Source organism: Cervus canadensis, chromosome 2 (genome assembly GCF_019320065.1).
Source record: "Cervus canadensis isolate Bull #8, Minnesota chromosome 2, ASM1932006v1, whole genome shotgun sequence".
Lineage (NCBI taxonomy): Eukaryota > Metazoa > Chordata > Mammalia > Artiodactyla > Cervidae > Cervus > Cervus canadensis.
In genome coordinates, this window is record NC_057387.1 from 7,589,548 (window position 1) to 7,602,108 (window position 12,561).

Here is a 12,561-nt window from a genome sequence, read left to right on the forward strand (position 1 = left end):
TCCATGGACAATTGATGACTAGATAAGCAAAATGTGGTATATCTATACATACGATGGGGTATTACTCGGCTGTAACAAGAAAGAAAATTCTAACACATGTTACGACATGAATGAACTTAAGGACATTATGTGAAGTGAAGTAAGCCAGCCATAGAAAGACAAATACTGTGATTCTACTTATATGAGTTACTTATCATAGTCACAATCATAGAGACAGAAAGTAGAATGGTAGTTGTCAGGGGCTGGAGAAATGGGAGAATGGGTGGTTACTGTTTAATTTAGGATAGAGTCTCTCTTTCACAAGATGATGAGTTACGGAGATGGATAATGGTGATGGTTGCACACATTAGGAATGTATTTAATATCACTGAACTATACCCTTAAAATGGTTGAGGTAAATTTTATGGTAAATGTATTTTACTGCCATTTTTTGATAAGAAAAGTTAACAGAGTCTATATAGCTTTTTTCAGGGACACAGAGGAAGCTTAGTCACAACTCAATAAAGTTGAGACTATCTAAGATAAAGAGTCTTTTTCAGTGAACCAGAATACAGAGTTCAGAAATGCATATACGTGTGGGAACACACTATGTTATAAAAATAACATTCCAGTTCAGTGGTAAATGAATGGATTATTTAATAAAAAATATTGTTATATTGACACATGTCTAGAAGAAAACAAAGATCTTTTTTTTTTCAAAGTAATATCTTTATCTTACATCATATATAAAAAAAAATCCAAATGTTAAGAAATAAAATACAAGAATCTGAAGGAGATAAGCATATTCATTTAATCCTCAAATGGGAAAGGCCTTTAAATAAGGGAGGAAGTCTAAAAATCTTAAAGGAAGTACATAAAATCTTGAACCTCTTTAAAGGCAGAATATATTATAAATGAAACCAAAAGACAGTTGGTAATCATGGAGGAAAATACAGTGCAAATGAAATATTTTCTACACGTAATAATCTAGTATCTCCGTTATCCCCATCTCCTGCTACTGTCCCATTTCTCTGCTTCCCTCTATAGCAAAGCTGCTTGGACAAATCCAGGGCACTATCTCCAACCTCCCATTCTCCCTTCAACCCACTGTCCCCCACTCTACTGAAACTGCTTCTGTCAAAGGGCGTTAGTGATGACCATTTCACCAAATATGATAGTCATTTTTCGGTCCTTCTCATCTGTTTAGCAGCATTTGACATTATTGGCCACTTCCTCTTTTTTAAGACACTTCATCACTTGGCTTTCTTGAAACACACTCGCGTGGCTTTACCCCTACCTATTTGGCTTCCCTGGTGGCTCAGATGGTAAAGAATTTGCCTCAAATGAGGGAGACCTGGGTTCGAACCCTGGGTCAGGAAGATCCCCTGGAGAAGGGAATGGCAACCCACTCCAGTACTCTTGCCTGGAGAATCTCATGGACAGAGTCTGGTGGGCTACAGTCCATGGGGTCGCAAAGAGTTTGACATGACTGAACAACCAACACACATACACTTTTGGGAGATGCAGCTTCCCAGGATGCACTAACAGTAAATAATCTGCCTGCCAATGCAAGATATGCAAGAGACATGGGTTCTATCCTTGGGTCGGAAAGATTCCCTGGAATAGAAATGGCACCCCACTCCAGTATTCTTGCCTGGGACAGAAGAGCCTGGCAGGCTACAGTCCATAGGGCCACAAAGAGTTGGATATGCCTTAGCACAGCATGTGTGACTTAAAGTAGAGATCGAAACAACCAGAAAGACATCTTTTGTTCGTCCCACATGACGTGTTTGTTTATTTAAAGCTACATTTGGTCATCACATGGCAACAATCATGCTGAACTGAATATTGTTTTTTCCCTTTAGATAGAGCCTGAATTCTCATCACTCTCATTTCCTTACCTGCTTGACCACTCTTAACATGAATTGGCTGCTCTGTCTTAAAACATCTAAGAAACTGGACATTTATGAGTGGGAATGAAGTTGGCAGAAGGGAGGCGTAGTCAGACTACAACCCAGAGTTTCTCACAGTTCCTCAAACAGGCCACCAGACATCGTGTTCTTCTCTGGCTATGTTAGTTACTCATCAAACTCAGAGTCCCACGGAATTCTTTGTTATCTAAAGACTAAATGGTAGGGACTTTCCTGGTAGTCCAGTGGCTAAGACTCCATGCTCCCAATGCAGGGGACCTGGGAGGGAACTAGATCCCATATGCCACAAGCCCTGGTCAGGGAACTAGATTCCATACACCACAACCAAGGCCCAGTGCTGCCAAATAAACAAATATTGGGGAAAAAAAAAAGACTAAATTGTGTGGGACTTCCCTGGTGGTCCAGTGGTTAAGAATCCGCCTTGCAATGCAAGGGATGCAGGTCTGATCCTTGGTTGGGGGCTAAGATCCCACATGCCCTGGAGCTACTGAACCCACATGCTCTAGAACCTGCCTGCCACAACTAGAGTCCGGGTACTGCAACAAAAGACCCTGCATGACATAACGAAGATCCTGCATGCTGCAGCTAAGACCCAACACAGTCAAATAAACAAATAATGTTTTTTAAAGAGAAAGACTAGGGACTTCCCTGGTGGTCTAGTGGTAAAGAATACGCCTGCCAATGCAGGGGACACAGATTCAATCCCTGGTCCAAGAAGATTCCACATTCTTTGGGACAACTAAGCCCAGCTGCTACAACTACTGAGCCTGCACACTCTAAAACCCATGCTACACAATGAGAGAAGGCAACCACAACAAGAAGCCTACGCACAGCAACTAGAGAGTAGCCCCACTCGAGGCAACTAGAGAAAGCCAAGTGCAGCAACAAAGACCCAACACAACCAAAAATAAGAATTTTTAAGAAGGCTAAATTGGGAAGTTCAGTTCTGACAACTTGTATAATAACAAAAATGGGAAGAAAGGGAGAGAGGAATAAAATGGTTACTTAGACAAACACCTAAAATGAACAGAAAATATGCTAAGTTACAACAGCCCTCATTTCTGTAATTGGTTAAGAAGCCATAACTGACATCTCTGAACCACTTCCACTACTCATTTCATATTTCCCATGTCTTCAGCCAGAACTTCAGATAGTCAGGGTTCTTTACGTGGTAGAGTGATCAAAGCTTCCATTTTTTTTTTTTCCTTTGGTTGCTATGTTAACCTTTACTACTTGGCAAGGAAATGCCCCCAGAGACTCTCCTGGGTTCCAGAAATGCTTTCTTTCTTACACTATGTAGCAGCATCCCAATCTCCCCTAGGGAATCAGGATCAATCACACCAGCCAGCCAAGTCATCACTTTTTTTCTTTGCTTCTTGATTCAGTGATATATAGAACCCCAAATGACGAGGTGGCAGATTCTTCTAATTCAATGGAACCAGAGTGTCTAATGGTAGAAGCATTCTCATTTTGGAGCCTAAGTTCTCCAAACCAACAGAGCTCAAAGTTTCTAGGAAAAACAAAAATTCTGTAAGTGGATTATTAGGTATACTAATGAAAGAGCCACCCCCGCTTTCAGCCCCTGACTCCGGAACCCTTATATTCCGGCCATGACGGGGACAACACCATGTAATGGTCCCTGATTCAAAGCTTATATTGCATCTTGTAAGCCAGAACTTTGTACTTTCAGAGCATTGTCTCCCAATTGTTGCCACGACTGTTCAGTAAACCACTCCACATTTAAAATAAGCATCTGCTTTCAGATGAGGTACATGGAGAGATCACTTAATTTAATGAGCATAGGTACATTTCCTTTGCTACGAAGTAGTTCCTTGATTGGACACAACGCTATGGGGAATGCCATAACTATGAATAAGGCATATCTGTGAATTACTAATGCTGGTGCTGGCAGCAGCATTTTGAGCAAAGAGGGCAAATTCATGTCCAAAATGTGCCTGTTTCAGTGAAGATAAATCTTTGCCCTCTCCACGATGAAAGAAATCCAATATAATTAACTTGACATCAAATGTCTGGCTGATCCCCACAAGAAGTAGTACATGTCAGGGACTCAGTATTGGCCTCTGCCATTGATATATTAGGCACTCAACTTTGGAGTCATCTGGAAGACTTTAAGTTATATTTATCTTTCTAGTCCTGAAGCCCTCCTAATATTCACCATGTAATTTAGTGTATTCTTCTCTTAGAAAAATGGAATTAACACTGAGGAAACCAGATCTGAAAGAGACATGTGCACCCCAATGTTCATCGCAGCACTGTTTATAATAGCCAGGACATGGAAGCAACCTAGATGCCCATCAGCAGATGAATGGATAAGGAAGCTGTGGTACATATACACCATGGAATATTACTCAGCCATTAAAAAAGAATTCATTTGAATCAGTTCTAATGAGATGGATGAAACTGGAGCCCATTATACAGAATGAAGTAAGCCAGAAAGGTAAAGAACATTACAGCATACTAACACATATATATGGAATTTAGAAAGATTGTAACGATAACCCTATATGCAAACAGAAAAAGAGACACAGAAGTACAGAACAGACTTTTGAACTCTGTGGGGGAGAAGGTGAGGGTGGGATGTTTCGAAAGAAACAGCATGTATATTATCTATGGTGAAAACAGGTCACCAGCCCAGGTGGATGCATGAGACAAGTGCTCGGGCCTGGTGCACTGGGACGACCCAGAGGAATCGGGTGGAGAGGGAGGTGGGAGGGGGGATCGGGATGGGGAATACGTGTAACTCTATGGCTGATTCATATCAATGTATGACAAAACCCACTGAAAAGTTGTGAAGTAATTAGTCTCCAACTAATAAAAAAAAAAAAGAAAGAAAGAAAGAAAAATGGAATTAACAAATATGACTATTAATGACTGGATCACCAGGGAAGTCCTGGTATAACTTCTTAAGAATCCGGCTGCCTGTGCAGGGGACGTGGGTTAGATCCTTGGTCCAGGAAGATCTCACATGCCTCGGGGCAGCTAAGCCAGTGCACTACAGCTCCTGAGTCTTGGAGCCTGCCAGCCGCAGCTACTGAGCCTGGTGCTCCTGAAGCCTGCACACTCTAGAGCCCGTGCTTTGCAACAGGAGAAGCCATAACAATGAAAAACCAGCGCACCACAAAGCACAAATCCTCCCTACCCCCGCCACAGCTGGAGAGAGCCCCCCCACAACAAAGACATAGGACAGCCAAAAATAAGTAAACAAGTTACACCGATGTATCAATAAGATTACAAGTTCGGGGATCAAATGCACAACATGCTGATAATAGCTAATAATACTGTATCATATACCTGAATGTTGCTAAGAGAGTAGATCTTAAATTTATCAGCATAAAAAAGGAATTGGTAATTATGTGATGATATATAGTAGTAGCTAATACTATGGTGGTAGTCATTTTGTGATTTATAAATGTGTCTAATCATCATGCTGTATACCTTAAACTTACACAATGTTATATGTCAATAAAGCTTGGTGGTGGGGCGGGTTATACTAAAATCTATGTTATATATTCCTTCCCAGAAGTTAGTTTGCTGTTGTTGTTTTTTTTACAAATATTTATTTACTTATTTATTTGGCTTCACTGGGTCTTAGCTGCAGCATGCAGAAGCATTAGTTGCAGCCTGTGAGATCTAATTCCCTGACCAATGGTTGAACCTGGGTCCCCCTGAATTGGGAGAGTAAAATCTTAGCCCCTGACCCACCAGGGAAGTCCCAGAAGACAGTTTTGATGTATTGAGATAAACGGAACATGTAATGTTCGCAAAGTTCTTGTGAGATATTCGATGAAGAGCAGAGAGTATCTTGTCCATTGAGCCAGGCTCCATGAGATAGTGGAGTTTTTATTGGTTCTCCTCCCTCCTGGTTAGGGACACACAAGAAGTAAAAGGGATCAGAACACCTTCTCCTCAGGACGCATCACCCAGTGTGGGTGAAGCTACATGTGTGGTCTCCCCAACAAAAGCAGGGAGTCTAGGTCTGAGCAGATGTGTGCGCACACAGTGAGAGAGAGAAGTCTTATAAGCTGAAGTGATGTGTGTGAATGTTCTTTAACATTGCTTTAGGGTAGGATAAAAATTCAGCAGAATCTCCGATTCACTTAAATCTTTTTGCTTATTCTCAAAGAACCAAAAATTAGGAATCATCTAAAGAAGGAACTCGTCCCTGTTTTTGGCAAGATCTAAAACAGAGATCAAACCACTCCTGCTTTAATTCCTGCTGTGGCTCTCTGTGACCTGGGACAAATCACCTGACTGCAGAACCTTGAGTTTTGTTAAGTTGATATCTACCCTATGGTGCCTTTAAAAGAAACTGAAAATAGAAACGATATCACTAAGTACTTGGCATGGATAGAAGCTCCACCCATGTTAGTTCTTAGTCATCCACGCTCTTCCTCCTTTTTCTTCCTCTGTTCAGCGAAGCAAGTGGGGGACCTCTCACCCAACGTGCACTCAGGCAAGAGGGCCTAACTCGCCCACAGGGTAGATCTCTGTCTACCGCTGTCTGCTTTACAATTCAGACATCGTCACAACACAGACATGATCCTGCAAAGGCTTTCCTTTCTGGGCAGTAAGTGTGGCTTCCAGGTGAGCCCCCACTATTTATCCTGTGGTCTCTCTCTGAGTGTCCAGCCCTAACTTACAGCTTGGCAGCAGGTTCAGGGGACTCTTTTAGAGAGAAAAGGGTTGGAGGCAGGAGGAAGATGAATTCCTGAATCTTCAGGCTAGTGCTGGGCATGGCTTTTCAAAACCTTAGAGCAATAGCTCCCAAACCCCTCAGACCCACTGTCCCTTTTATTACCCAGAAATGATATTTGTATATAATATAAACTATAAACATAATTTTGGAAGGTAAATATAATACTCTAACCACAATCTAAAGGAGAAATAAAAATTAATTTATAATAATATTATAAATATTTTAATGTGTAATACTCAGACATAACTAGACTGGAAGCATATAATGTAGTAGTCAGAGACCTGAACCTACATGTAGAATCACTATCAATACAACAGCAACAAATGCTAACTGGTGGGTTTGCCTAGGTATCAGTGACTCAGATACCATACCCAGCACTGTTGTTGATGACATAGATTTCTGAAATGGTAAGCAATTCATGGCAAAGTTCTGAACAAAACAAATTATAAATCCCCTCAATCTACAACTTAGTTGCATTTCTGGGAAATTCAATATTTAAAATGGTGCAGAAAGTACTTTGTGTTTATATGTAAAATCAGGTTGGATTCTAGGTGCACTCAAATTGTAACAGGTTTTTCACATTAATATCCAATGTTATTTTTCTTTACTTTTAAAATAACTTTATTTATTTTTGGTTGGGCTGGGTCTTCATTGATGCAAGGGATTTCTCTACCTGCTGTGAGAGGGGGCGACTGTTCATTGCAGTGCACAGGCTTCTCACTGCAGCGGCTTCTCTTGTTGCAGAGCACAGGCTCTAGGCGTGCAGGCTTTAGAAGCTGCAGCTCGTGGGCTCTGAAGTGTGGGCTCTGTAGTTGTGGCCCACAGGCTTAATTGCTCCCTAGTACGTGAAATCTTCCCAGACAAGGGACCAAACCCCTGACCCCTGCACTGGCAGGCAGATTCTTATCCACTGTACCACCAGGGAAGTCCTCAATGATATTTTTAAAGGTCATGTGGGATGTGGGCCAATTTTATCTTGTGCAGCACTATCCTGGTTATTGCAGGTTACTAACCAGGTTATAACATCTTTTGCTCCTGAGCATTCAAAATGACGAAACCCTACCCATCCCCACCCCACCCCCACAATATATCATGACGATCGAAAAATACCCCCTTGGATTTCCAAAACATCCCCTAGAGGGCAGTACATCCTCCTGTTGATAACTCCGCAAGCCATCCTCCTGTTGGCTTGGGGAGCGAGACCTAACGCCCTCCCAGGAGTTACAGTCTGATTTCATTTCATAATGCCCACGTCTATTCACCTTTTAAAAAATGTATTTATTTATTTTTGGCTTCAACAGGTCTTAGCTGTAGCTTGGCATTGGGGCTCTAGTTGCAGCTCATAGGCTCAGATGTCCCGAAGCATGTGGGATCTTAGTTCCCTGACCAGGGATTGAACCCGAGTCCCCTCCACTGAAGGGCAGATTCTCAACCACTGGACCACCAGGGAAGTCTCTTCTATTCACCTTTGTATCCTAATGTGAGTCTGTTGATCTTTCCTCCTTTCTGAGTATGCATATCAGCCCTGCCTCCCAAGTTCTGAGCCCCATTTCTCTATTCATTTCACTTCAAACAAACTTTAATTCCAGAGAGCCTTTCCCTGTGTTCCTTGGAATACCAGGAGAGGCAGCTGGATGAGATCAAGCCAGTGATAGAGCTCTGGGAGGAGTCTGGCAGAACAACCACGTAAAGCCAGAGCTGGTGGTTCTCTAGAAATACGAGAGATTGAGAGGGTCTAGATCTTACTTGTGTGGGCTGTGAGGGACCAAGTAGGTACGCCTGGGCTCAGCTAGGGGCAACTTGGCCCTCTCTAGACAACATCCTTAATAACCAAGGTCTCTACCCTTCACTCACCCAGTCCTTTATCAAGGTGGTATGAAGAACACAGATTCTGGAGACAGACTACCTGAGTTCTGATTGTAACTCTCTTATTTACTTGCTTTGGGAAGGTTATTTAATCTCTCTGGGTCTCAGGTTCCTCATGTGTAAAAGAGAATAATATGTCATAGGGTTGTAAGAATTAGATGGGTTTACGTATGTAAAAGTGCTTGGAACAGAGTCTGGCACAGAGTACTTTCCAAATCTAGATATTACTATTGTCATCACCATTCATGCCCTGAAGGTAGCATAAGGCTATGGAGTTACCCCAACTTGGGGGCTGAACATCCCTGAAGACACTAACTATGAAGAAACCTATGTTAACAGAACATTATGCGCAGGTAAGAATACTCAGGTGATCTAGGGAAGAAGGCTCTCTTGCTTCATTCTTAAGGGTCTATGTTGTCAGGGACTAAGAAAGGCCTAATTGTAGTAGTAGTAGTAATTGTACAACAAGGGGAGACTAAAATGCCGAGCAGGAGGGAGGGCTGTCAATGTCACCCCAACCCAGTGGCTGGAGGAGGGAAGTAGTCAAAGAGGGAATGCAGAAGCATTTCCTGCAACCTTGTGAACAAGTTGACTTTCTGTCCATCTGTGGATTGTGACTTTCTGCCTTTGCAGATCTGGAGTCAGGACTGCCACCCAAACAACCAGAACGGAAGGTACCAGTGATGTCCGTCTCAACAAACTACCTGACCCCCAAAGCCTCCATTTTCAGGGGCACGGAGAGCAGGGCATTAACACTGGAAGACAGCACCCACTGCAGAGTGATTCCAGTGAGGACTAGTCCTCAGGGATGAGGACAGCAGGAACAAAGAAGCTGCCAGGAGCCACTCCCACTGAAAACAACTCCAGAAATAGAGAAAACAAGACAAGAAGGGCAGACAGAGAGAGAGGCAGAGGTGGACAGGAAGGGACTTCCACAAAGGACAATAGAACAGGGGTTACTTGTAACAGCAAATGATGGAAGAGATCAGAGTAGGAAAGGTGGCTCTATACCGGGGCAAGTTCAAGGAGAGGGCAAGAGTCCTATGAGCAGTGACCAGCAGCTAAGTCCCTGAAAGCAGCTAGTCCAGGGAAGCAGAATCCTTGTCCCTTTGGCTACCTGAATTTCTCCTGAGACTTTCACCTCAAGTTTGGGCTTTGGGAACATATCTCAAAGTCGCCCTTGCTCAGATCTCCAGCCTTCTACTCTTGTCAGGACTCTTCTCCTAGCTCTGCAACTGAAAAAACACCGAAAGGTGTGATAGCTGCATTTGCTTTCTTCCTTGACTGTTTCTAATGTGTGTGTCTCCTACCTAACCACTTATTATAAAAGCGTTCACCAATCCCTCACAGAACTTGCAGGTTTTGCTCCACAAAAGAAAGCACTCAGGAACAATTCCTCAGCGATTAGTACTGAAGGATCCTGTTTCCAGCAGTAGGAATTAGAGGGCAGAAAGACAGAATTCTAGGGCCCCAGGAAGGAGTTACAGATATGTCAGAGACGAGAGGCTCAATTTGAGTGCTCCATGGTAGAAGTAGCCTGGGCAGATAGAACGCAGCTTTCAGAACTTTTATGGGAACGGCCACTTGTTTAGCAAAAGCTGCCCAAACCTTTCTTTCCAGTTTGAACTATCTTTCCCAAAGCAACAGATGATGTTTTGCTACCATGCCCTTTCTTTAAAACATGCATGAGGACTTCCCTGGTGGTCCAGTGGTTGGGAATCCACCTGCCAATGCAGGTTCAATTCCTGAGCCAGGAAGATTCCACATGTCACAGGGCAACTAAGCCCATGAGCCACAGTGACTGAGCCTGAGAGCTCACGTGCCACCGCTGCTGCCTAGAGCCTGTGCTCCGCAACAAGAGGAGCCGCCGCGACGAGAAGCCCATGCCCCGCAACGAGAGGGCAGCCCGCACTCGCCTCAGACAGAGAAAGCCCGAGCACAGCGACAAAGACCTGGTGCAGCCAAAAATAAATTAATTAATTTAAAAAATTAAAACATGCATGAGGACAAGTGTAATACTCTGGAGCAGGCAGTGGTGAAAGGGGGGTAAAAAATCATTTCAGCACCATGCTCCAGATCAATGTGGTAAAAAAAACAAATCAGCAGATATTCTCCAAGCGGCGAGCCTACAGGAGAGCGCCGGCGCCAGAGAACGCCACCACTGCTTAGCCGCGGTCAACTCTCTGCTTCCCGCCTGGGCTTCCCAGGTGGCGCAGTGATGAAGAATCCAGCTGCCAATGCAGGAGACGAAGAGACGCAGGTCGGGAGGATCCTTGATCCCTAGATCGGGAAGATCCCCTGGAATAGGAAATGGCAACCGACTCCAGTATTCTCGCCTGGAAAATTCCATGGACAGAGGAGCCTGGCGGGCTACAGTCCATGGGGTCACAGAGTCAGACACGACTGAGTGACTCAGCACAGCAGAAGGTCAAGTCTCAGAAGTCTGTATCACCAGGAACAGGAAACACCTGTTGTACTTCAGTGTCCACAGGGGAAGACCAAGGTGCAGCACATTCGATCCCCATCTTGTGTCCATGAAACAGAACAGGAAGTCCTCCTGTTTTACCAGGACATACTGGACACACTGGGTGTGACAATGAGGTTATCCTTTTATTTGTCCCTGAGTCCCGGACTAAAAGCCACCATCACTGCTATACTGCACTCAGAACAGATTTCAAATGTAAAATGGGTTGTTGTGAAAGTGTTAGTCACTAGCTGTGTCTGACTCTTTGTGACCTCATGGACTATAGCCCCCTAGGCTCCTCTGTGCATGGGATTCTCCAGGCAAGCATACTGAAGTGGGTCGCCATTTCCTTCTCCAAGGGATCTCCCTGACTCAGGGATCGAACCCGGGTCTCCCCCCATTGCAGGCAGATAGATTTTTTCCCATCTAAGCGACTGCTGCTGCTGCTGCTGCTAAGTCACCTCAGTCATGTCTGACTCTGTGTGACCCCATAGATAGCAGGCTCCCCCGTCCCTGGGATTCTCCAGGCAAGAACACTGGAGTGGGTTGCCATTTCCTTCTCCAATGAGTGAAAGTGAAGTCGCTCAGTCGTGTCTGACTCTTAGCGACCCTATGGACTGCAGCCTACCAGGCTCCTCCGTCCATGGGATTTTCCAGGCAAGAACACTGGAGCGAGTTGCCATTGCCTTCTCCATCTGAGCCACTAGGGAAGCCCAAAATGAGTTGTTAGGCATGGATAAACTTTGAGATATAGGTTGCCTTCCAGGGATATTGTTCCTTGCTTCCTACTCAGAGCTGTGCATAATTTCAACCTCTGTATTCTTTTTATTTTTGGCTGTTCCAGGTCTTAGCTGCAGCACTCAGGACCTTTAGTTACAGCATGCGGGATCTAGTTCCCTGCCCAGGAATTGAACCCAGGTCCCCTGCACTGAAAGCTCAGAGTCTTAGCCACTGAGCCACCAGGGAAGTCCCTCAACTTCTATCTTCTTAAATCAATACTAAGAAGTGAGGAGAGTGGGAGAAAGAAAGTGTTCCTTGTTTGATCTTTAGGCATTTGTCTTCTGGTTACAACACATAGATTCCTTTCTCAGCAGTGTAAGCTGTCATTTTATTCATAGTTTAAAATCTTCAGCGTGACAGCGCTGCTCTCTATTGACCCAGACTCATCTACTTCTCCTAAGTCTGGTAAAACAGTGGGAGGTGAGGAGGGAGGTGAGGAGGGATGTGGGAGAAGACAACACAGGAGGACAGTTAGCACAGGTCATTCGGGGACCGGGAGCAAGGAAGATGGGGTTTGTTTCCAGAGGCAGAGCCCCCGAGCGTACACTGAGCTGGAAGGGGAAAGAGCAGGAGACAGCGCCCTTGCAGGTGCATGCCGGGGGTGGCAGCAGCAGCAGATAAAGACTGCGTGGGTGGTGAATCAAGGTGGGGACGAGGTCAGGGAACGAAGGTAGGAGGGGGCTTCGGTCTGCAAATTCTCAGCCAGCATCAGTTTCCTGAGCCACCGTGGCATCTGTGCAGTTGCTCTACCACCTCCCTGAGGCCAGCTCAGACTTACGTTCATATTCCTCCGGAGAAAAATACAGAAGTAGAGGTCAAACGGC